Source organism: Ornithorhynchus anatinus, chromosome 3 (genome assembly GCF_004115215.2).
Source record: "Ornithorhynchus anatinus isolate Pmale09 chromosome 3, mOrnAna1.pri.v4, whole genome shotgun sequence".
NCBI classification, from domain to species: Eukaryota; Metazoa; Chordata; class Mammalia; order Monotremata; family Ornithorhynchidae; genus Ornithorhynchus; species Ornithorhynchus anatinus.
The window spans coordinates 23,772,254-23,797,715 of NC_041730.1; the positions used below are offsets into that span (position 1 = coordinate 23,772,254).

The 25,462-nt window shown below is 44.5% G+C and overlaps 1 protein-coding gene across 2 annotated transcripts in view; it reads right to left on the reverse strand.

Annotated features, from left to right (window-relative positions):
• TSPAN18 (tetraspanin 18) overlaps window positions 1-25,462 on the reverse strand; it is a 203,600-nt gene that overhangs the window by 160,654 nt on the left and 17,484 nt on the right. For both annotated transcript variants that reach the window (XM_029060539.2, XM_029060540.2), the window contains exon 2: window positions 4,054-4,155. The gene's annotated coding sequence lies outside the window, so the exon portion shown is untranslated. The remainder of the gene's footprint in view (window positions 1-4,053; window positions 4,156-25,462) is intronic.

Here is a 25,462-nt window from a genome sequence, read left to right on the forward strand (position 1 = left end):
AGGCAAAAACAAGCTAATTGGCTTGGACACAGTCTATGTCCCACTTGGGACTCACCTTCTTAGTCTCCATTTTATAAATGAGCTAACTGGGACAAAGTAAGGTTAAGTGACTTGCCCACGATTACACAGCAGACAAGTGACAGAGCTGAGATTAGAACCCAGGTTCTCTGACTCCAGAGCCCATGCTCTTTCCATTAGCCTAAGCTGCTTCTCAATACGTGTTCATTAAACAGAATCTCAAAATATTTTTTGGCCATCGGCTCACCTGGAGTGAGAGGGAGAAGTGATTTGCCCCAAATGTGGCCCATTCTGTTGTGGGCAGGGAATGTGTCTGTTATATTGTTGCACTGTACTCTCCCATGTGATTAGTAAAGAGCTCTGCACATAGTAAGCACTTGATAAATACGATTGATGATGATGTTGATGATGATAATGATGATTTGGAAATAGAATCCTGGAAAAGATAGGGCAGAAGATTGACCAGAGACTACAGTGTGATGTCAGGAGCTGAACGAGGGAGAGAATTTAGGTCACTCCACGTCTGACCCTCCCATGACCACCTGGTTCGGTTGACTAGACCACGTCAACTTCTTTCCTGCCCATCAGGTACATTTCTTTTTCTACAGTAATTACATCATGAGAATGACTTCACCTGGTGAATCCTAAACACTGACCCATGTTGCACAGAAAGCAACAACATTCCAATGGGGGAAGGGGCCCTGTTCTAAAGAGATCAATCAATCGACTGTATTTATTGAGTGCTTACTATGCACAAAGCACTGTATTAAGTGCTTGGGGGAGTAAAATACAACAGAATTAGCAGATATGGTCCCAGCCCATAATGAGTTTCCAGTCTAGAGTTTTGAATGCCCCAACTCTGGCCCGGGAGTGGAAGATGGAAGAGCCATTTCTTAGAGAACTCTCCCACCCACTTGCATTCTTATCATTCACAGTTGTGGACTGGCTAGGGTACACAACTCCAGCAGTGATTTATTTCAAATGGTATCCTGTAGAAATTTAAAATAAAGTAAAAAAAAATAAAAAGTTGGACTGGAAAAAAGCCAGGACAGGGCAATAATGGGGCTTAGGATTACTGTGGAACCTCCCAAAAAAGATGGTCCAGACCAGGGTGAGCAAAGCAAAGAAGGAAGAGAAGTTTGGCCAAGACAAGAATAGGTGAGCTGAAAAGGGAGGCAACTCCCCGTTTCCTCACTCTCCCCTAGGAGACAACACATACATCACTATGGTGGAGGGAAGCTGCTTAGTGCTGTCCTGCCCTCCTCTGCACTGTGAACACAGGTAAAGAGGCCATTAATGTTGGAAGGGGTCACTTGCCCTTTCTTGCTGCCGCTCCTGCAGCAGCATGTCCCCTTTGTACCCCAAAGTGCCTTACCAGCATTATCAGGCAGGAAATTCAACAGGTAGAGCCTGCCAGAAATTATCTTCCAGGGGGCCTGGGGAACCTAAAAGCAAGCTGGACAATCTGGTGCTAACACTTGAACCTGCTGACTCTGAGCAAACACAGGGACAATCAAACTCCCTGTAATCTGCCTGGTCAGCTGCCCTGTCTGGAAGGGGCTTCTAGGTGTGTGGGGGGGGGGGGTGGAGGGGGTCACCTTGCAGCCCTGAGGCCCGGATAGGGTGCCGGGTGCCCAAGTCCCCATCTGTCCTGGAGCTCGGATGTCATTTGCAGGGCAGAGGTGGGTGCCCCAGCAGCGATCTATGAGTGTGCCCATCCATGCTCACCAGAGACTGTACCCTCACAGGGCACTTACTATACCTCATCCTCACCTCTTTCACTGTTGACCCTTTGCTTAGTGCAGTGCTCCACACACAGTAAGCACTCAAATATGATTGACTGATTGAAGTGGTGGAACCAGGATTAAAACACAAGTCCCCTGCCTCCCAGGCCCATGGCCTTTCCATTAGGCCATCCTGCTTCCCTATGATTATTATCATTATTATTTGGCATTTATTCATTCATTCAATAGTATTTATTGAGCACTTACTAAGTGCAGAGCACTGTACTAAGCGCTTGGAGTGTACAATTCGGCAACAGATAGACACAATCCCTGCCCAATGATGGGCACACAGTCTATATAACTTCTTTCCTCTCAGGACACAGAACCTTTCAGCTACCTCTTCCAGGAAACATGGCTTGAGAGTAGCATGATCGTGTGGATAGAGCAAGGGCCTGGTAGTCAGAAGGACCTGGGTTCTAATCCCAACTTCACCACTTGTCTGCTGCGTGACCTTGGGCAAGTCACTTAACTTCTCTGTGCCTCTGTTAACCCAACTGTAAAATGGAGATTAAGACTATGAGCCCCATGTGGGACAGGGACTGCATTCAATCTGATTAGCTTGTATCTACCCCAATGCTTAGTACAGTGCCTGACACATCCTAAGTGCTTAACAAATACCACAGGAAAAAAAAAGTAAGGTCTCTCAGACTCACTTCAGCTCCTATTCCTGATTAGGAAAACAATGTTGTCTGTCTCAGTGCTCCCTGACACCACAACTGCTTCCTGTGGGGATAAGAGTGAAGGCTACAAAGAGGATTAAGATTTCAGCTCAAGCTATAGTGGTTTCAAGGCAATGATTGCATAGGGTAGTCTGGGAGAGACACTAAACAGGAATAACTGCTTGGTTTCCCACTCTCCCCTGGTCTCAGATGCCACCCTCACTTATCTGAAGCTGAGAAGGATCCTGAGAAACAGTAAGCACACCTTACATTACTAACAAGCCACCCTGCTGACATTCTCAAATTCAAGGCAACCTTCTGATATACTCGGCCAGGCGCCAGTCAGTCGCCCAGGTCAGTGTACTTGAATGAAGCATCAGAAACCTAGACAGTCATGCAAACCTCTTCTGCCAGATCAGAGAACCACTCCAGAGAACCCCCACTCCAAACCCTTGGGGGAAGTGCCTTACCCAGGTCTTTTCCTCATATCTTTTCTTTCACTGACACTGAGGAGGGAGGTTTATTGGAAGAGAGAAAAGGTCATTTTTTCTGCTTTTAGCTCAGGTCAGGGGACAAGAAGATCAATGCTCAAGATGAGGAGGGAGAGAGAAATGGCAGCCCACTTGTATGTAATCAATGAAGCAGAATGTTCCATGGTCTCTGGCCTTTATGACTGTCTGTGCTCAATAAGTGGAAGACGCAGAGGGGTAGTACATTCGAATTGTAAGACTGGACTAGTTTCCTCACAGTTTCTGCTCCCTGCCTCAGTCTCAAGGCTCCCTGGGCAGTTTCTAAGAAGCCCAGATGGAGGCAATGGGCCTGGTCTCAGAATATGACCTGACTAGACTCCAGCCCAGACAAAAGGCACCTAGGAGGACATGGCACCCAAGCCATTCCCGGCTCATTTCTTCCTGCCAGGGCACATACTTTAAAGCTCGAAATAGCTGATTTAAGCTCCGATGCTGCCTAGGTAAAGGGAATCAGAATCATATTTCAGGATACAAGCGGATCAGCCCAGGAATGAAGAAAGAATTTCTCTCCCTTCTCTGAAGAGCAATGGGCAGCTGGCCACGGGGCACTCTGTGGGGTTGGGGAGTTGGGGAGAGGAGCGATGATGGAAGTTTCTTTCCCCTGAATCAAAGTGCCTGCTAGCATTAGGGCTTCGGGCCTTGGAAGATTGCCCCTGGAGGCCTTCACCCTGAGAGAAGACCCCTGCCCTGGATCACCATCCAGCCACCTCGGCCTCTCCGGCAACCATCCCAACCACCAAGCCCATTTACCATTTAACTCTGAAGAGCTGAATTCCCGCTCAGTTCCCGCTTCGACTCATCAATAGATCTTGAGCGAACCATCTCACTTTAACAATCTCACTTTAAGGTCTGTTCCCTTGGGCCTCTGCCAACTCTGACCTCCTGGCAAGTAAATGAAACCACAGGCTAGTACAGCAGGTAATAAGCACAACCACAGCTCAGGCACATCGGAGAGGCACTCTCAAGCTGCTAAACATCTATCACTCAGAATATATGGTTTGGGGTGGAAGATCAAGGCTCTCATTAAGCCATCCTGAGCCCTCTTAATTAGTTCAAACAAACCTCCTGGAGCTGGCAGTCGTAGGCTTGAGTATGTAGCTCCTCTTTTCCTTGGCTCAGAGGATGCCGAACTCCTTCCTACAGATCTGGTCCTCGTCGGTGGCTCTGCAGCGGGGAAGAGGCAAGAGGGAAAAAAACGAAAAGTGTTAAAGTGATGCAGCGATAGTAGCAGAAGCTAAATTTTGGGATTCTTTTGTGCCCTGTCCCCAGCTAAAAATCTGAGGTCTTTCAGAGCTTCTGTCTGCTGCCACCTCATGAGGGGTGGATTTCAACTCTCTTTAAAGGAGAGGAAGAGAAAGAGTGCACATGGGTCATCAATAAAGCCCCAAATTAACCTATCACAGGAATGTTGAGCCTGAAAATGCAGGATTTCTCCCCTGCCACATCAGGTTGACAGGCTTAGGCCAAGTAAGGATAAAGCAGACTCCAGAGCTCTGAATCCCAGACAGGTTGGAAGGCTGCAGTCTAGGGAGGTCGGAAGCTGGAACAATGACTGTTTCCCTGCAGGCCTGCTAAAAAGGGATTACAGCATATGAGAAATAGTCTCCCCCATAAGGATATCTTGCATGAGGGAATGTAGCCCTAAGCAGAAAAAACTAAGCGGGCAGCTATGTGTATTAGAGGCTAATTGTTCTGGGCTTTTATCTTATTCTTCTCATGGGCTGTGGACCAGCGTTCCCTAGTTGATACAACATGGGCCTGGGAAGCACTAGGACATGGGTCCTAACCCCAGCTCCACCGCTGGTCTGCTGTGTGACCTTGGGCACGTCACTTAACTTCTTTGTGCCTCAATTACCTCATCGGTAAAATGGAGATTAAGACTATGAGCCCCATGTGGAAAATGAACTGTGTCCAATGTGATTGGCTGAACTGTGTTCAACCCCAGCACTTAGTACAGAGCTTAGTACATGGTAAGTGCTTAAACAAATACCATTTTAAAAAAAGTTCTTATCATGGAAAGGAGAAAGGCAGAAAGAGTAAATGCAGTGAGAGAAAAACCTCTCCAATTCAAGAGGGAGAGAGGGTTTTTTTTTTTAAGTCTTTTTAAGAGTGGTCACCTGGTTAGGTGAAAGGGGAGTTTTGTTTTTTGTTGTTTTTTTTAATTAAGGACTTACTATGTGCCAAGCACTGTATTACTAATCACTGGAGGTAACAAGATAATCAAGTTATACTGTCATACACAGGGCTCACAGTCTAAGGGAGAGGGAGAAACTGTATTTAAATCCCCATTTTACAGATGAGGAGACTGAGGCACAGAGAAGTTAAGTGGCTTATCCAAGGTCACACTGCAGATAAGGTATCCAGGTCCTCTGACTACCAGGCCTGTGCTCTACCCACCAGGCCACTGCTTCTTGTGGCTACCACGAGCTACTCAGAAGGTCCCTCTGCCTAGTGAAAAAGTCCACACATGGCAGCAACTCTGCCAGCTCCCCTGCCCACCATAAAGCGCTCATCTAGAGAAAACATTTTCAGTGGGAGGGACAAATTGTTGATGAATGGTATTCCCTGAGTGCCTAAAGACTGCATAGCACTGTATTAAGAACTTGGAGAGTTCCCCAGAAGCAAGACACACGTATTCCCTGCCCTCTAGAGGCTTACAAACTAGTGCAGCTTTCCAGTTTAAAACACCCAATGTCAAAGGCCAGAAATCCCAGGCCGATTTTACGTAGCCAGCTCTGAGGTACAAGTAGATAGCTTCTGGGGAGAACAAGGTAGTTAAAACATAGACTGTGAACCCGCACGGGACAAGAACAGTGTCCAACCTGATTAAATTGTATGAACCCCAGCGCTTAGAACAGTGTTTGCCACATAAATTCTTAAATACTATAATTATTAAAGCAATGTTGATGGACTGATAAAAAATGTCTGGGACTAACTTGAGAAGCTGAATCACTTCCAGCCATGGAAATGGTTGTTTGACATGGATTCCGATTTGAGAAAAACTGGACTGAGCCCCAGAAGCATTTTAAAAAGTGGAAAATGGTACAGTCTCACGGCAGTGTCCACTGGGACCGAATTTGAACCCAGGACTTTTGTTAAAATAGGTTCCTGCCAAATATCTTGAGCAAAGAAGACGTCTGTTCAGTCCCTGGGCTCTTGGTTTTCTGCCTTGTGCATATGTTCCATTCTCCCCTCCCCCCCCCGGGATCTCTGAGGAGTTGAATTTACTGAAGTCAAGAATTACATGGAGTCATTCAGAACCGATCATGAATTTTATAAGCTCTGGGAATGAGGCAAAATAAGTACTAATGTCAAACGTGCCCAGCAGACCTTGGAGTCTAGGTGATGTTGTATTGCAGAAATCAAAGAGCTGCTGGAGGGACAAGGAAGGAGCTTTAAGGGCCGTGTTGCAGAGAGGATGGCCCAGTGAGGCCCCATCAAAAACAAAATTAAATTTCTTTCAGGTTTTGCTCTCCTGGGCTCCAAGCTGCCTCATGCTTTCAGGAGAAAGCAGTCTCCCTGCAGCCCAAGAGAAGATTAGTTTATTACAATCCAGGTCTGGGCAACTAAATCCAGGAAAAATCCTAATTCCCATTTACCCAAATCTGCATTGTGCAAGGAAAACCAACTGTGTCAGAATTCTTCCACACTCCGCTTCCTGCCCTCTCTGGCACTCTATGTCACAGATGCCAGATACTAAACCCAGAGACATGCAAGAAATGAATCCCAAACCGGACTCCAAGAACTCCAGGAAAACCAGACCATGACACTTCCCAGTAGGATACGCTTTAGGAGCTAAGGAAGCCAGTTCCCACTGCGTGACTTTGGAGGGGAAGGAGCCCAGGATAAACAAGAAGGAGAGCTCGGCCCCGAAACCTGATGTCCACGGAATGCCTGGCTTCAGATTTGCTTGCTTCATATCGAGGTCACACCTGCACAGAGCTGTAAGCTCCTTGTGGGCAAGGATAGTTTTTAGCAGAAAAAAGAACAGAAATGGAGAGATACCAGGAAATGCTCCTAAGCAGCAACGATAACCTTTTCTTGCCCCCGCTCCATTGGTTCATAAATTTACTATTGCCAGAGACCTTCTGTGAACGCCCGGCTATATTTTGCAGCCCAGGACCCCAGTCCTTTAGGTTCCTACCCTCCTCCTCCCACTAATGGAGGCATTGAGGAAACGTCATAGGGTGGGAGCCGGGGGGAAGGTTCTACCTGACCAAGGCAGGAGCCTCTCACATATGTTTGGTGATGGAAAACCACTTCACTCTCCAGTCAGTCAGTCACATATATTGAGCGTGGCGCAGTGGAAAGAGCACGGGCTTTGGAGTCAGAGCTCATGAGTTCAAATCCCAGCTCTGCCACTTGTCAGCTGTGTGACTGTGGGCAAGTCACTTAACTTCTCTGTGCCTCAGTTCCCTCATCTGTAAAATGGGGATTAAGACTGTGAGCCCCACGTGGGACAACCTGATTCCCCTGTGTTTACCCCAGCGCTTAGAACAGTGCTCTGCACATAGTAAGCGCTTAACAAATACCAACATTACTGTGTGCAGAGCACTGTACTAAGCACTTGGGAGAGTACACTATAACATCAACTAGGTCCACAAACTCAACTAAAACATGGCATCATCAGGGCCAAGTCTGACTGTTCAGGTCCAAAGGATCTAGGGAGGCAAGAGGCAAAATACAGCCCACGAAGTGATTTACTGGCCCCCTGGGCCAGATTCACAGAATTAGCACTAGCCAACTGGCATCAACTGCCTACACTGTGTTCCCCCCACTAAGACCCCATAGTCAAACCCACTCTCCTTCCTGGAACACCCTCCTGCTTCTGAAAGGCACTTCTGCAATCCCATCTCCAGGAGTCCTTCTCTGATTACTCTCTCATCTCCTCATGCTATTTCCATCAATTAATCACATTTTTTTGAGTGTTTACTGTGTACAGAGCACTGTATTTACCACTTGAGAGAATATAACAAAGTTGGTAGTCGTGTTCCCTGCTCACAAAGAGCTTTCAGTCTAGAGGGGAAGATAGATATTAAAATCAATTATGGATATGTACATAAGTGATATGGGACTGAGGATGAGGTGAATAAAAGGTACAAATCCAACTGCAAGGAGGGCACAGAAGGGAGAGGGAGTAGAGGAAAAGAGGGCGTAATTGAGGAAAGGCTCTAAGAGAAGATGTGATTTCCCCACTAACTCCAGCACTTCCACCTCACCTAAGTACTTGGGTATGCACTCTTCAACCCTTCATAGCATTTATTTATATATCGTCACACTCTATTGCTTTCCCCTACCTGTAATATATTTCAGTTTCTGTCTGCCCCACTAGACTGTAAGCTCTTGAGGATAGAGATCATGCTGGTTAACTCTAACGTATTCCCCCGAGCATTTCTTTCAGTGTCTGTTTAGAGTAATCAGTCAGTAAATGCAATTTATTTAACTACCTAAGTCTTTCCGATCATAGATGCAATGAGCACCCCTTGCCACTGCTCTTGGGGTGACTTTTGGGGTCATAGCATCTGGGCTCTACCCACAGGACCTCCATTGATGGAAATGCTGCATGGCTTTGGAGTTAGAGGATCTCAGTTCTAATTCCTGCTCTGCTGGTTGTTTGATCTTTGATCAATCTTTTTACTCCTCTCTGTGCTCTGCATCCAATAAGGACTCAAATTATCTGGGCCTCCATTTCCTCCAAAATTTCCTGTTTTCCCTCTCCTTCAGACCATAAGCCCCATGTGGGACAAGGAGTGTGTCAGACCTATCTATGCTGGCACTTAGTACAGTACTTGCTACATAGTAAACACTTAAAAACCATATTTAGTATGATCATTATTTCCAACACCATCCGCAAGTGTGGCCTAGTGGAAGAAGTACGGGTCTGTAGATCAGAGGATCTAGGTTCTCATCTCAGCTCTGCCACTTACCTGCTGTGTAACCGTGGGCAAGTCACTTAACTTCTCTATGCCTCAATTCCCTCCTCTGCAAAAATGGGGATTCGATACCTGTTCTCCCTCTTCTTGGACTGTGAGCCCCATGTGGGGCCTGATGATCTCGTATCTACCCCAGTGCTCAGTACAGTGCTTGGCACATAGTAAGTACTTAAATACCATAATTGTTAAGAAACACTGCTAATAGGAGACTTCTACAAGGCAGTAAGTGGCCTGTGGGCCTGGTCTTTTCCCGCACTTTTGTCCTGGGTGGTCTAGAATGGCTAGAGGAAAAGCCAAGGCTGAGGGAATACTGGGAGAAAATGAGCAACGATAACTGCAGGGGTAGGTTAAAACTGCAGGGGTAGGTTAGTGTATCTTTGGTCTGAATACCCTCTTAGCCTGAACTGGACTGAGATGCTCCCCTCCTGTCACCTACTGGGAACCAAATCCCTAACCATCGTTCTCAGGAATAACAAAACCTTTTCCTTGCGGGCTAGTTGATTTTTTTTTCCCCTTTCCTCTCCATTTCCCGACCGCCCCTATCCCCTTCACACCCAACACACTCTACTAGAGTTAGGGAGTGAAATTGCCACTCAGCAGGGTGGATGAAGAGCCCTTCTTTTTTTGATAACCTCTTACCGAGGTGTCAAAGCACTACACTTGCCTTTCAGAGAAGAATACAAGTGTTCTCTGAAATCCCAGTGTTCATGGCATATGCCATTTTGATATAGATGAGTCTGTGCCAGAGCCCAAGTACTGGGTGACAGATAAAAAGCTATGGTTTTAAATCAACAAGAGGGGCTGCTCTGTGGGGTGTTTTTCCTTTGGCTTTTTTGGGGGTTTTTTCTTGCTGTTGTTTTTGTAATTATCAACGAAAGACAAAGAAAGCACACGCGGGAAGTGTTTCTGCTCCATTCTGCATCCGAATCAATCCCAGGGGCAGTTCTTAATGAAGCTGCCTAAGCAGTCCTGTGCTCAGTCTCAGCACCTGCACTCCTGTCACAGGAGCAGAGAGCCTTCCCATGGCACACTGTCAATCAGTCCCTCTATTAAACTCTGTTACCATAACAAGTCTGGAAATCCACTGCTCTCTGATCAGCCTGGTAATTATGTCTCCTTAGGTCACAGAAGAGTCTTACTCCAGGATGTGAGTTCCTCTGAAATGTTCCCATTTATTTGTAATTTTCTGTTTTCCCTTTTAATTGGGTAAGCTGGAGTGGTCAAGGAGTGGTACAGATGGGGTGTCCCTGGGAGCCCGGGGGCACTGACTCCTTTAACATTTTCACTACCCATTTGGCAAAAATTGTTTAATGCCAAATACCTAAAGGTATAAATCTGTCTACCTCCCCCATCACAATGTCTGGTACTACTAATCACATCTCCTGCTGCTAGGGCAGGCTTCTTTGTGATTCATTTCCCACCTCCCCAGTGTCCGATAGGTGCACCCCTGGGGAACATGGGTGGCGAGAATCAATCATATTTATTGAGCACTTACCATATGCAAAGCTCTCTACTAAGTGCTTGGGAAGTACAATATAACAGAGTTGACGGACACATTCCTGGCCTACAACAAGCTTACAGTCTAGAGAAAACAGCTTTCTTTATGCTCTGCTGTAGACAGCTATTAAACCACCACAAGTCAGCCCTAAACACAACTGTTTAGTAAAGAAAAACAGATTTCACCCAGGGAAATGAGTCTTCTTTTTCTGCCAACACTGAACCACCTCTGAAAGAGATTGCTTCGGGATCCTGGCTTTCACGTTGATGGCCAGACCCAGTCAGTGGGGGCCGTGCCCTGACATCTCAGCTCTGTCAACTTGGGATGCTGGCTGGGTCCCTGTACCCAGAAAAATGAGCTTCCTTTTTCAGCTGAGATAGTGCCCGAGCACCAAAGAACTTTGAAAGTTAATCGCTCAACCTTCGGCACAGTTAGATTGTATAGAAAGCAACATCTCTTCAGAGGAGCTCTTCACGGGGAAGAAGACTGGAGGACTAGATGAAGGGTTGTTTTTGACTGCAAACAGGTGGTGGGAGCCTGAAAGGCCTTCATCTTGCCCTCTAGAATGGACGTCAGCATGACCTCCTGTATTATACTAAGCCTGGATGCCTCCTCTAAGCAGAGTTTTGCTGGCAAAAGTCTGTTTAAACCTTAAAGTGCAACCATTAACTGCATATAATCCCATAGTTGAGGCTTGTGGAATTCCCGCTGGGGACTGAAATTGCTTGAGATTAAAGGACTGGATTCCATGGATTGATGGGATTCTGTGGGGAGGGTTAATGAAATGAAATGGCAAAGACCGACTCAGCACTTAACGACTTTGCTTCTAACTCGACTTCCCTCCTCATCTTAAGAATGGAAATTCCCTACTAAAATACTTTGCTTTGGCAGAAAGCTTTCCTGAGATCTCTGCTAAATTCGTCCAATGGGCTCCCAAAGCAGTCGTAATGGAAACTCTGCATTTCTCTGCGTAGAGCTGTGACTTCTTCTCTCAGCTGACGTCTGTTTCTTGGCCTTTTCTCAGGCCACAAGAATTCTGCAGGAAATTATGCTAAAGCAAGATATCAGAGCCTGGCAAGCATCTAGCATATTACTTGACCTGGATTCATCTAGAGAGGGAGATCCTGCCATGGCTAGTACCTCAAGATCACCAAGAATCAAACCTCCTGAGGAAAGGATTTTTACTCATTCCACTCAAAGAGAGCCCAGCTGTTCCAAGGCTCAGGTCTAGCCTGGAAATTCCAGGTAGTGGAGGAAGTCAATCAACCAATCGTATATATTGAGTACTTAACTGTGAGCAGGGAACCGTACTAAGTGCTTGGGAGAGTATAACAACAACAGACACATTCCCTGCCCAAGACAAGCTTACAGTCTAAAGGAAATCAAGTGGGAAGCACAGTGCTCCTGGCCCTTTTCTCTCATCCCTGCTGATGTGTCTTTCTTCTGAGATGAGTGAGGGTTGAGGGAGGGAAAGGACAGAATGCAGAGCAATGAAGAATCTTTCCCTGGCAACAGACTGAACCAGCCTTGAGTTGCAGTAGAAGAGGGTGGTAAGGGTAGAATGCTGGGGAATGACAGTCTCAAAGTACGGAATCAGATTATTATACTGAGGTTCTTAGCTGTTTCCCATCTCTCCTTGGGGGAGTCCAGCATCTGAGCATATACTGGATGGCTTGGCTTTCAGCTGGCCTGTCCCTGGTCTGCTCAAGACAAAGCGCCTTTACATCTGTACAGAAAAGCAGTGTTGCCCAGTAGAAAAAGCATGGACTGGGAGTCAAAAGGACCTGGGCTCTAATTCTAGCTCTACCACTTGTCTGCTGTGTGATCTTGGGCAAGTGACTTAACTTCTCTGTTCCTCACTTACCTCATCTGTATATAGGGATTAAGACTGTGAGCCCTGTGTGGGACAGGGACTGTGCTTAACCCAATTATCTTGTATCTACCCTAGCACTCAGTACAGTGCCTAGTACAAAATAAGCGCTAAACAAGAACCATAAAAAATGAAAAAAAAATCTATCTGCCTCGATTCTTGCCACTGAATTCCGAGGCTCAGAAGAAACCGTTATGTTCAGAAGGACGAAGGAGGGGAAAACAGTGGTTCTGGAGGAAATCGAAAGTACTTCCTCCATTTGCTATGTAGGATGTCATCACACCATGCTGTGAAGCCAGGGTAACCCACATCATGTCACAAGCATCTCAATGCCTGATATCCTGAGTGCCTTCAGTGGCCACCCTAATCTCTCCTGATGTCAGCACAAGGGGAAATGGGTTTATGCTCATAGCATAAGGGATTTAGATTTAAAGAGTTCCTGACAACGAGGTTGGTTAGTTATTGCAAGAATTCCTAAAGGAGGGTGTACAGTCTCTTTCTTTAAAGGGCTTTAAAAGCATAGATTCCTAGTTTCAAAAAACCAAGCTACCTAAACCTAAGACCAGATCATCACTCAGGGTGACTCCCAGCCCCCTGACTTTGTGATTCTAGAGGGTGAAGCAGGTTAATCCATCATCATGTCATTTCACAAACTGAACAAATCCTCCCAACAATGGGAAACCCAGCACAGGAAATAACGCCATCAGACATGAAGAACAAACAGTGAATGCATTTGTTGGCAGGAAATGCATTGCTCCAGTCTCCATTGCTGGATATAGATTAGGGTGAAAAGTAGCACAATGAAATTCCTCAAAGGCACTTCTCCCCAAACTCCTAAATGATTTAAGATATTACGAGTTTGCCCCTCCCTTGTTGAGCTAGCTGAAGGCAATTTTCCAGCCAATCAACTGATGGTATTTGCTGAGCACTATACTAGGCACTTGGGGGAGTAAAATACAATATAGTTGATAGACATGTTCTCTGCCCACAAGGAGCTCACAGTCTAGAACGATCTTACAGTCACCGTCTTGAGAGGCTTAAAAACAATGTACTGAGATTCTCATCTTAATAGAGATTATTTGACTGGAAGAGAAATCGGGTGGAATTCTCCACTGTAGCCTACATTTTCTTGATTCTTTGCTGAAGGCTTCCCTTGGTCTCTGAAATCAACTTTAATACATTTTAAGTGCTGTTACTTTAATCTTGGGTTTAGGCAATGCCTAGATTCCAGATAAGCCAAGGGCATGGTGGAGGACCGCAGTGGGATAGGAGGGCAGTGGTCCTTCAGATAGCCCAGTGGTGATTATTCTCTATCGCATTCAGAGTCTGGAAGATGAAGCCCTAGTCCAAACTCAATTGTGTTAGCCCTTCTGGCCTCAGCTTTATTTTTAATAATATTTGTTAAGCGCACACTAAGTGACAGGCATTGTATTAAGCCCGGGGGTAGATTCAAGCTAATCCACTTGGACACAGTCCATCTCACTCATGGGGCTCACAGACTTAGCCCCCATTTTAAAGATGAGGTACCTCAGGAACATAGAAGTTAAGTGACTTGCCTAAGGTCACACAACAGATAAGTGATAGAGCCAGGATTAGAACCCAGCTTCTCTGACTCTCAATCCCTTGTTCAGTTGGTTTTCTCTGGTAGGTATGTATCACTCTAAACTTCAGCTCCAACTCATTCTCTCAGAGTGATACATATTGTGATGGAGTGACCGGTCGACTACTCACCATTAGGCATTTAGGCATTGTGTACTGGTGAGCAATTAGGATGTGAAGGAATAAAGGAGAATTTTGTGAATACTGTGCCTTTAAGGTGTAGCTCAAATTTTATTAAATGGGGCTGTTTCTCCAGGTAGCGACCCTAAGATTTCAATACCAAAACATGACTCTCACTCGATGTTTCACCAGAGCCTCTGTATTAAACTTTATAGTGACTTCCTTACAAATTCCCAATTGTTATGGGCAGGGAATGTGTTTACCAACTCTTATAATGTGTTCTCCAAAGCACTTACCACAGTGCTCTGCACAGAAGTGCTCAATAAATAAAATTGATTGATGATTGCCAACCCACTGGAACACTGCTTTCTTTCTCCCTGGTCCCATGGAATTCTTCTCAGCTCACCCCATTTCAAGATATTTTCAACCCAGAATGAAAGCAAAAGAAAAGCATCTGCTGGAGGTGAGACAGCAGAACCATTAGCATTTTGATAGGTTTCCACAACACGTGGAACAAAGTCTTTAAAATTCATTGTATCAAGATTAATCTTTCAAGTTCAGCCTGTCCTACCCAGCTTGAGGCATAAGAAGTTTTCCACCCTTCAATAACTTCATAATTTTATTTTATCTTTTTTTTAACAAGCTACATGGTTCTGGTGAGCCAGAAGGCTCAAACACTTCCTGGGAGTCTCTAGAGTTCTGCAGAAAAAGTGGTCCCCTCCTCTTGGATAGAACAGGGAAAGAAGCAGACTGTAAATTCCTTGTATTCAGGGAATTTTTTTTTTTACACCAACTCTGTTATATTGTACTGTCCCAGGCATTTAGTACAGTGCTCGCACACAGTAAGCACTCAACGAAAGGGATTGATTGATTGGATCAATACACAGACAACTTTATAGGAATTCAACCAAGATGGGAAAGTTCTACTCTTGCCCAGGGGAGACTTTCAAGGACCCACCACATTCCTTCCCAATGAACAGGGGCTCTGTTGTCAGTCAGATGGCAGAGCCCTCACCACACTGACTTTTAGACCCATTCTAGACTGTGGCTCATTGAGGATAGGAAATGTGTCTGTTATTATGTTGTGTTGTACTCTCCAAAGTGCTTAGTACAGTGCCTGCACACAGTAAATGCTCAATAAATATAATTTATTGATTGATTCTTCGTGTACTTCACCTACCAAGCTCAGCTTGTGAGCTTCGTGCTCTCCCTCCAGTGACAGAGACTTTGATTTCTGGAGCTACCTCTGCAGTCTTAGAGACCCTTCAGCTCCAGACCTGGAACCTGAATCAGGCAGCACCACCCTGAGTTTGGCGCTCCTAAGCTGTGCCCCTACAGGCCCAAGGTGGGACCCATTAAAGGTCCCACTTTGGACCAGGGTGGGTTGGCAGAACATCACATTAGTACAGTCATTCATCCTATCCTGACCGTATTACTGCATCAGCCTCCTTTCTGACTTCCAAACCTCCTGTCTCTCCCCACTTCAGTCCATACTTCACTATGCTGCCTGATTATCTTTCTAAAGAAACGCTCTGGGTATGTCACCCCCCTCCTCAAATATCTCCAGTGGTTGCCTATCAACCTCCATATCAAACAAAAACTCCTCACTCCTGGTTTCAAAGCTCTCCATCATCTTGCCCCTTCTTATCTCACCTCCCTTCTCTCCTTCCAAATCCCAGCCTGCACACTCCGCTCCTCTGTTGCTAACCTTCTCACTGTGCCTCATTCTCGCCTGCTCTGCCATCAACCCCTATCTCTGACCTGGAACACCCTCCCTCCGCAAATCTGCCAATCACCCTTCCCCTCTTCAAAGTCCTACTGAAGGCACACCTCCTCCAAGAGGTCTTCCCAGACTAAGCCCCCTTTCCCTCAGCTCCCCCCTTCCACATCACCTCGACTCTCACTCTCTCCCATTGCTCTACCCCCCCTCCCCACCCCACAGCACTTGTGTAAATATGTACATATCTACAATTCTATTTATATTGATGCCTGTTTACTTGTTTTGATGTCTGTCTTCCCCTTTCCAGACTGTAAGCCCAGTGTGGGCAGGAATAGTGTCTACTGCTTAATTGTACTTTCCAAGCGCTTAATACAGTGTTCTGCACATAGTAAGTGCTGAATAAATACGACTGAACGAATGAATGGCCAACTTGCAGTGACAACACCGACTGTCACCCCCATAACTGTGCCAGCCCTGAGTGTCATAGAGAGGAATCACTAACATGGCTGGATAATATAGTACCAGCTGTCCTGGACGCTTGTCTTCAACAGAATCTGGAGGGCCAGTTTGATAACGTTGGATGGCTGTGATCATCAATCTGTGTCTGTCTCCCCATCAACTAATCAGTCAATGGTATTTGAGTGTTTACTGTGTGCAGAGTACTGTACTAAGTGCTTAGGACAGTACAGTACAACACAGTTGGTAGACATTCCCTGCCCATAAAGAGCACATTGTAGGGGCTCAAAAAATATTCCTGATTGATTGTCCCCTGACACCTCCATCCCCACAGCTGCACAGCTCAGACAGAACTGTAAGATCTGGGGGGCAGCAGGAAGGCTTGGGCATTAGTGTGGAACCAGCAGCACCAGAGCAGGAGGTCATATTTCCTCATTGCTTTCCCTCTTCCCTCCCTGTCTTCTCCCACCTCCTTCCTTGCTCCTTTCCCTCTCCTCCTCTTTCACATCTTATCTTCCCCCTTTTTCCCCCCTTCAATTAAAGATATTTATTGTACACCTCCTTTGTGCACTCTACTAAGCATTTGGGAGAGCTTCCTTACTGTCTTTCCCACAACTCTTCTCTCTTTTCCCTATCCCAGTTGCACTTCAAATCGTTTAAGCATGAACAACTCTACAATTGGACTGCTAGTGAATTTGAATAGGAGAATCGACAAAGAGACCCAATGTGGAAAAAAAGAAGTGACTCCAGAGTGACCAGGCCAGACCTGAGGGTCATCCTCCCTTATCTGCTCACAAATTGATCTAAGGCCAGTGTAAAACCACCACTCAGTTGGTACCACTGACTGACTGATCACCTACTTGTGACAACAGCATCACCACCCCTAGCTAAAAAAGAAAAAAATAAAATCAGTTTAGGTATATGAACCAACTCCTAATTCATGGTAAATCAGTTGCAGAGATTCCCTTTTTGGCCACATGATGTCCATGACATTGATCACATTAGCAATTAATAAATGACGAACCAGGCTCTTCCTGCCAAAGGGTAGCATAACAAGAAAGGATGAAACTTTCAGTTGCTTCTAAGCTATTCATGAGATATTTTACATACACCGGACAATGTGTACTGCCGGGTAAGTTATCATATTGATTTTCACTAAAGCTCCTGATTTGGTGGATCACAGGTGGCTAATCCATTGTGGAAATTAGGTCTGATGAGCAATAGAGTGTTTGGGTTTGGAGACTGAAAAGCATGGGGCTTGTTTTGGGGGATTTTCACAGAAGGAACCTTTCAAAATCCCCATCATTTATCTAGTCACATTATACCTATGGTTTGCTAATTACCTGCAAAGCACTGAATTCACTTAAATCTCCTCTTATATATATAATTGGGTCCCATCATTTCATTTGAGGCTGACATTCAGAAGATTTTAAAAGACAAAGGATCTGATCTCTTGGTGAATCCAATTATTCTTCCCTTGCTAAAAAGCAGCCCTGTGTCAGCAAGAGGGAGAGAGGGTCCCTAAATTCAGTTGAAAACAGGTGATCTGAATGTCTGTTTTCCTAACAGGGCTGTTGGCCAAATGGAGCTTAGTTCATCAAGAACGAATCTTTGGTAACCAAACCTGTTCAGGCTCCTGAGATAGCCTACTTGGATCTGTTTGATTAACTGAAGTTTCTTTATTATTGTATCTAGCCTTAGTTCCAGTTCATTCAGGTAATTGGCTTGCAACTGAACTGATATGTAGAGTATCACTTCAGAGTAATGTCTCTTCAGGATTGAATTGCACTAAGAGCCAAAATCAGCGAATACAATGACTGTCCTATTTAACAACATCAGCATCATGGATTTTTGAGTGCTTACTGTGTGCAGAGCACTGTATTCTGTGCTTGGAAGAGTACATTACAACAGAGTTGATAGACACAATCCCAATTAATCAATGTGGAATTGTTCTATCATCCCTTCTCTGAAAAAAGATATGTCGTTGCTTTACTTGAAAGTCTAGAGAACTGTATAAACTAGTGTCTGACCTGAGCATCCCCAAACTGGGTTGAATTTATTCCTCTAGGATAGACAGGCAGTCATCAATCACCTTGTCAGTCATGTGGCTACGGCAACACTGACACTTGAAAATGAAATCCTTTTTGTTCACGGAATACGCATTTGCTAGAGCAGTGATGATGCCTTCATCAATGTTAAGGAGAGAGAACACATTCCTCGAGATATTAGGCAGGCTAGACTAGTGGAAAGAGCATAGGCCTGGAAGTCAGGAGATCCTGTTTCTAATCCTGGTACCACCACTGACCTGTTGAGTGACCTGGAGCAAGTCACAGTCTCTCCAGACCCCGGTTTTCTCATCTGTAAAAATCTGCATAAAATACCGTTCTCTTTCCCTCTTTGAAGTCAAAGTCTCATATCTACTAAAGAGCTTAGCACATAGTAAGTGCTTAATAGGTATCATCATCTAAAATCCAAAGCTAAGGTGCAAACAGCATGGTCCAGTGGGAAATAAACTAGATTAGACTATAGATGCCTAAGGGTTTGATTCCCAGATAGATCCCTGATGAATTGTGTGAGAGGGGCTCTTCTGGACCTTTATCTGGTCACCTGAAAATAGGGGATATTCTACCATTCTGTGCCTCCTACAGAGGTGGCATGAAGATTCAGGAGATGATGAAGTTGTTATTGGCTGGGATATGAAGAAAAATCCTTTAAAAATTCAAGGCATTAAATGAAAACTTGAAGGCTGAAATTTGGGTTTTATCACACCTTTGATAAATGAGTCCTCCTTCTCTGATCGTGGAATAATGTTTGAAAATGTTCTCTCAAACTTTGAGCAGTCTGCTTAAAGTGGGGCCCTGGGTTAGTCATTTGCACTGCAAATTTTTCTCCAAGGAAACATTATAAACTGGCTGATAAAATTAAGTTGATTTTTACTAGAGGTGATATGCATATTGCTATCTAAACACAGACATTCATAAATATATTATAAATCTCCTAGGACAGGGGCTGTAAAAATATATACTGGGGCCTCTTTCATTCTTCCTCTATGAAATCAAATAGATTGGATTAACACCAAAATACGCTTAAACCGTGCCAAACTTTTTCATACCCAGGCCAACCAAACATTACCTCCAGCAGACTTTCCTCCATAAACACCAAGCCCTAGGGCCATCTATGAACCCATGGTGATGGGGTGGTGGGGATGTGCCAGGAAGCTCCCCTCCAGTTCTCTATGGATATTTATTTTGGGTTGACATTACAGGCTGCTATTGCAAACAGAAGTGAGAAAAAAGCGATATTTAAAGCTCTGGAAAATGAAGTTCAGCATAATCTTTCAACTTCTGCTTTTCCTTAGGGAAGATGAAGCTCCTTTCCTGGGTAAAATATCCATATGCTGTGATGAGCTGGCTTTAACTACTGTTTTCTAGGTTTAGTTCTTATTGGTTGGAGACCCTTTAGAAATTAACATTGACTAAGCAGGAGGGAGGCCTGACCCACCCAACCAGGTCTGAATGCAAAATCCCAGAGCATCACAAGGGAGCTGAACTCTGGTGAACAGGACTTGGTATATATTGAAAGGTGGAGGGGCTCAAAGGTTATGTCGTTCCATATTTTAAATTTGTTATGACTTTGCATGTACTATTTCCATTACTCTAGACTGGAACCGCAATGTGTCTACTTACTCTGCTATACTGTACTCTCCCAAGAATTTAGTTACAGTGCTCTGTACACAGTAAGCTTTCAATAAGCACCATTGATTGATTAGTACAGTCCCGATGATATTACTGTTTATGCAGCTATAACCATTTTATTTGCAAGAGAGGTATAATAGTATAATATTGTCTGAGGGTTCAATGCATGTGACATTCAATGTTGCTACAAATTTAAAATACAAATATTATGTCTCCCTTATAACCAAACATCCAATTCCAGAGTTGCCAGTCGCTGAGCACATTCTTAGCAGCTGCTGGAACATCATAACCCAACCTCTTTCCCCTCCACCCGGGCTTATGGAAAGGTTACTGAGTCCAAGCAGAACATTCAGACCCTCCTCCATCCTCCTTGGTTGTTGGTCAGAGGAGGCGGAGCTAAGTGGAAGGAGTGGAGTCTTCTTCCCTGACTGGTGGACTGCTACAATAAAGGGATTATCAATTAAGCCCATGTCATTCTACTCCATTCCCTCAGCTTCCCTTACCATCCAGCCAACAGCTGACAGTCCATCTATGATATTTATTAAGCACTTATTGCATGCTGAGCTATCACTGAACTAAGCACTTGGGAGAGTACAAAAGTAGGAGGGAGAATAGGTATTGAATACCCATTTTTCAGATGAGAAAACTAAGGCACAAAGACATTAAATGACTTGCCCAAGGTCACACAGCAGATAAGTGGCAGTGGTGGGATTAGAACCCAAGTCCTCTGATTCCAGGTCAAACTCTTTCCACTAGGCCGCTCTGCTTCTCAAACTGAGAGGGGAGACAATTCTTGCCCTCAAGGAGCTAGCTCAGTTATGGGTGTGAGATGGGTGTCCAGCTAGTAACCAGGGGCTGCTGAGGAGAAATGATCCTTCTCTGCATGGTGGACCGGCCTCCAACACTGCAAACAGCTACTCAAATTCAAGTCTATTTATTCAGTTTAGAAGGTAACCAGTTCAAACTTCCCCTCAGCTCTTCCTGAAAGGTATCTTAATACATCAACCAAGCCAAGGGTTTGGCCTATTGGCATTAAAATGCTGCTAATAAATTGGCTCCTCTTTACCACACGTTCAGAGCTATTGGACGAGTCAGAAGAGCATTACTGTAACTCCATTCATCTTGAACTGATCACATCTGTTTCACTTCTTCCACGCTAAGCAATAAACAGTCTAGACAGATTCCAGTTTTACAACACGTAGGAATTCTTGACAATAAGTAAGCAGCAGAGAAAGAGGCGGAGTAGGTGAGCAAACTCAATCTTGAGATGATCCATGGCCTATGAGAAAGATCGCCACTAATTCAGCTCATATTGGTAAGCTGACATCTCTGAAAATTGCCCTTTTCCAAAGTGATAATGTGTGTAAACCTATAGAGAAAGCTCCAATTTCAAGGTGTTTCTGGAGGAAGCCCAAGAGACCAGTGTTTTAGTTTATCACTTTCTAGCTTTATTAATATTACACACAGGGCTTCCTACAGGAAAAGGAAAGAAAACCTCATTTTCTCCCTCCAATCAAAATGTCTCCACCCTCTCCTTTCCCTTTCCTAAAGAAACTTTGGGGGGAAAAAAAATATGAGGTACTCAGGCTTTTAATTAAAGGCATTAGGGAGATTGACCTGAAATATTCAGTGTCCAAAGCAATTTCCTCTGATTTAAATCAGCCACCGAAACCTCGGCTGCTACCAAAAGTTCTATTTTGTGCCTGAAAGAGAGGAAAAGAAGCTGTGAAGGTTGGTCTTCCAAGTTAATGTCAGTGTGGCCTGGTGGATAGAGCATGGACCTGGGAGTCCCAAGTACCTGGGTTCTATTCCTGGTTCTGCAACTTTTCTGATTTATGACCTTAGGCAAATCACTTAACTTCTCTGTGTCTCAGTGACCTCATTTGTAAAATGGGGACTAAGACTGTGCGCTCCACATGGGACAGGCATTGTGTCCACCCTGATTACCTTGTATCTACCCCAGCACTTCGAACAATGTCTGGCACATAGTAAGCATTTTACAAACACCATTAAAAAATGGATTCCAGAAGCATCTGTACATGGCTTCTTTCCTCAGGTACTACTGGGGAAAGAGAGAGCAATGGCTGCAGGCAGGGCAGAGATTTAGAAGAAACTCTGAAACTGTGAAGCCATCTTAAGTCATAGAAGCTGTGGAGAACAAAATTAAGCTTTTTCTCTCTGTTTTGTATTTTCCCACCTAATGCAGAATTCTCCAAGTCCTTTCCTCCTGATCCTGTTCCTTTCTCACCTGCCATACCGGCTGCTGATGGGCACAAGTCAAAATCCCCTTCTTATGGCAACTCACCAGATGCTTGGAAAATTAAAGTAAACTGTGATTTAAGCAGAGGATTTTGCCTTGGAAGCTCCTCCTTTGGGAGGAAAAAAGGACTATTTTTGTTCACATGACCCTATTAATAAAAAGAGAAATATAGATGACCCAGCAGAACATGTGCGAAGGAGGAAATTGAGACTCTACCAAAACAGCTTTTTAAAAAAGTTTTCCATGAGGCATCAACAGTTCTGTAAAGCCTTTGGGGAGAGGGATATCCAGAAAGGGAAACTCCGAAACCAGTTTCACTTCTCAAATTCAGGACTGCCAAATTCAAATCCTGACTCACCAGCTGAAGGTAAAGGGTGAAAGACCCTCAGGCTCAGACACTTGAGGTACTTACTGCAAGACCACAGAGCAGAACCCAGCCTATGGTTGTAGGAGAAAATATGAGACTTTGGGGACAAAAAACTCCTGAGTTAGAAATGATATAGTGCCTGAGGTTGCACAAGGCAAATAACTCTTGACAGGATATTTCCAGTAGAAATACTGGTTTCTCACATACTTTTTGCCCAGGGAAGAGCAAACCCCTGGCATCAAATATCTGTTGTCATTGCCCCAGGCATACAAAACTAATGCCTTTGGATCTTTATGTCATTAGGCCCTCAACCGACCCTGACGTCGGCACACCCACCCAACTTGATTGACATCCCACATCTACATGAGCTCTTTCTCTCAGCTTTACTTTGGAGCTTACATTATTCATTCATTCATTCAATAGTATTTATTGAGCGCTTACTATGTGCACATCACTGTACTAAGTGCTTGGAATGTACAAATTGGCAACAGATAGAGACAGTCCCTGCCCTTTGATGGGCTTACAGTCTAATAGGGGGAGACAGGCAGACAAGAACAATGGAAATAGAGTCAAGGGGAAGAACATCTCATTAAAACAATGGCAAATAAATCGAATCAGGGTGATGTACATCTCCTTAAACGAAATAAATAGGGTGATGAAGATATATACAGCTGAGCGGACGAGTACAGTGCTGAGGGGGTGGGATGGGGGAGGAGAGGGAAGGGGGGAGAAGAGGGTTTAGCTGCGGAGAGGTGAAGGGGGGGGTAGAGGGAGCAGAGGGAAAAGGGGGGAGCTCAGTCTGGGAAGGCCTCTTGGAGGAGGTGACCTTTAAGTAGGGATTTGAAGAGGGGAAGAGAATTAGATTGTCGGAGGTGAGGAGGGAGGGCATTCCAGGACCGCGGAAGGACGTGGCCCAGGGATCGACGGCGGGATAGGCGAGACGGACGGTGCCCATCCCTGTGGCAGCTGAAGGATGGGGTGTTTTGGTCCTTCAATTTCTTCCTTCCTCCCTCCCTTTAGGCTCTCCCAGAGCTGTGGCACAATAAGAGGGAAATCAGAGGGGAGGACAGGACAGGAAGAGAAGGAGGCAACGAGGATAAAACTGCAGGGTAACAGTGAGAAGAGAGATTATTCCCAGAGAAAAGCTATGGCCCGATAATGCAAATTCTTCGAGAAGAGAGATTATCATCCACCTTTCAAATCCATAAGGACTTCGGTGTGCACCCCTGAGATCAAATTCCCTAGCTTTTTCTGGTTATCATCTATTTAATCTCTAGATAGTGGCTCAGAACAACTGAAAATAATGTTATCAATAAAGAATAAAACAACCTTGTTTTGCAATTAACATTTTTTCGTTTTAAGAGCGGAAAAAGGAACAGCATTCTGGGACATCAGCTGGCAATCAGGCAACTGGACTAATTAGGCGCCATGTCCAAGGATGCACTCCTTAAAAAACAAAAACACTCCACACTGACAGCAAATGGCTCTTGAACAAATGGCTCTCAGCTGATCATGTAAATAGTTCTTATGGTTATCATTTACAAGATTGAAAATGAGGCTGAGGCCTGAGCAGTGTGTGCTAAGGAGTTTAAAATAAAAATATAGGGCAAAAATAAAGGCTCCTGGTGCCATATCTGAACTGCAGTGTAAACCCAGTCTCTATTTTGTCCCCAGTAGGCTCACACAATAATAATAATAATTGTGGTATTTGTTAAGCACTTCCTTTGTGCCAGGCACTGTACTAAGTGCTGCGGTAGATATAAGATAACCAGGTCAGATACAGTCCATGTCCCTCATGGTGCTCACAGTCTTAATCCCTATTTTACAATGAGAGATAACTGAGGCACAAAGAAGTGAAGTGACTTGCCCAAGGTCACCCAGACAAGTGGTGGAAAAACACCTTCCACTGAACAATCCTTCATTTCTGGAAAATTGCAAATGGGACATCCCCACCCTAATACTTTTCCAACCAAGAACTAAGCCATTTAACCTGTCTTCAATATTCTTATTTTCCAAAGTTTTAAACTTTTTCTCCTCAAATCTCACCAAATTTTCCATGCAGGTGCCTTGTGGGCAGGGAATGTGCTTACCAACTCTGTTATATTGTAATCTCCCAAGCTCTTAGTACAGTGTTTTTACATTGATTGATTAACCTAATCACCATATTTTAGCAGAGAACACTGTTAAGTTTCTTGTAGACTGAATTCCTGTTTTTCTATCCCCATCAATATATCTGCTTTTATCTCTGTGATACTACACTGTAGGTTCAAAATCAGCTATTTTTTATGGTATTTGTTAAGTGCTTACTATGTGCCAGGCACTGTAGTAAGCACTGGGGTAGATACAAGATAACCTGGTTGGATACAGTCCCTGTTTCACACAGGGCTCAGTCTTAATCCCCATTTCCAGATGGCATAACTGAGCCACAGAGAAGTTAAGTGACTTGACAAAAATCACAGAGCAGACAAGTGACAGAGCTGAGATTAGAACGTAGGTCCTTTGACTCCCAGGCCCATATTCTTTCCACTAGGCCATACTGCTTCTCATGGTTCATTGGGATTTCTAGGTCCTTCTCAGCAACATCCATTCCGTATTTGCAGAGCTAGCCCTTGGACCTTACTAAATCTCACTCTGCTTGTTTCTGACACCTTCTACAGTGTGTCAACTGCCACATTATATTCTAATTCTGTCCTCGTGGTGCCTGTATTGTGGTCAATCTTTTCACATAAATATTTTTAAAACAAATATTTTTTCTTCAGGATATTTTCTTCTTAAAGAAAACAACATTTCTTTCAGGTTTGAATAAACCACAGTGAACACACTTGGCTACTTAGACTCCCAAATTGTCCATTATTTAAATTCAATTACATAGCAACAGCACAGACTTTGTCTAAAAAAAAAAATTTGGTTTTAGTGTATAGAAGGTGTTTCTGCAAACCAGCAGGCACATTTT